This window comes from Cephus cinctus, unplaced genomic scaffold (assembly GCF_000341935.2).
Source record: "Cephus cinctus unplaced genomic scaffold, Ccin1 Ccin1_scaffold2982, whole genome shotgun sequence".
NCBI lineage: Eukaryota > Metazoa > Arthropoda > Insecta > Hymenoptera > Cephidae > Cephus > Cephus cinctus.
The window spans coordinates 3,861-5,064 of NW_014334430.1; the positions used below are offsets into that span (position 1 = coordinate 3,861).

Genomic DNA, 1,204 nt, shown 5'->3' on the forward strand with positions numbered 1-1,204 from the left:
CACGAAACGAAGATGAATGGCCAGTATGCGAAATATTAAAAATATTTGGCACTGCACGTAAGTGAATTCCAAAGTGACTAGATTATTATTATTATTATACTTGAACATCTGTGTGAAGCATACGAGCTTGTGGTAAAACATTTAGAAAGTAGATGAAATTTTGAAGAAAAATCGTTTTTGACAAATAAGCAATTATTTATTATAATTAGTTATTACAAGATCAGTTATAAATTTCAGAATCGTACAAAACGGGAAAAGAAAAATTGAAGATGGCGGAACAAATATCAGATATCGACAGTGCATCGGGAACTGAGTACGCGGATTGCCTACGAAAGTCAAGGCACAGTTGAGTCGCTAAAGCAGAACATTCATCCGATGAAGAGAACTCAAGGGAAGATTATCCAGACATTCCATTCACGCTGTCTCAGGATACCACACGATCATTCTCGGCCATCGGACAAGATGCCAAAAGCGTGAAAAAATATGTCATTCTTCGGGAGAGCATTCTATCGAGGAAACATAAAGGAACGCAGGAAAAAATCGTCAAAGGAGGAAATACAATCGGAGCGATTCTGAAAGACATACCCGATATGTAAATAATGCTTTATATACTTAGAGCATTCAAGCTTTAGCTTCGCATTCATAATTTTGTAGAAAGTATTTTACATTATCAAGAATACTGATGATTGTTTACATTTTTTATCAGTCTATTCTCGTCGAACAGAAATATCATTTTCATTTTGTATTTCAGCCACTTTTCTCCCGAACCTCACATATTTCCCACAATAGGCCAGCTTTTACTACTAGTTAAGAGTACTTCCTGCAAATTTTATGTTGTTGCTGTTGCTTATAATAGTATCTAATGTTTTCATCTATTCTATGGTTATTATACTAAGGAGGATCTTTAAAAGACTTACAATCAGAAAGGATTCCTTATTCACTCTGACATTGATAATACCAATTTCATATATTCCAAAGAAATATTTGCATTCAAAGATTTGTTCATGTTATTTATAAAGGAATCTTTGAAATGCTGCTATTTATTGTTAATTTTGAAACACTTTTTTACTTTACTCAAAATTGTCGAAATCAATTATTATTCAAGCTACTTGTAAACATTACTCTTTCTCGACCCATTTCCTAGTTACTGTATCAAACCAAAACAAACCTCGAGTCATAGATGAGTCTATCGCTTCACTGCATG

The 1,204-nt window shown here is 33.6% G+C and overlaps 1 long non-coding RNA gene across 1 annotated transcript; it reads left to right on the forward strand.

Annotated features, from left to right (window-relative positions):
- LOC112495356 lies at positions 1–1,186 on the forward strand. The gene is made up of 3 exons (XR_003061786.1): positions 1–57; positions 238–592; positions 1,145–1,186. It is a non-coding gene; the product is annotated as an uncharacterized LOC112495356 (long non-coding RNA).
- The last annotated feature ends 18 nt before the right edge of the window (positions 1,187–1,204 follow it).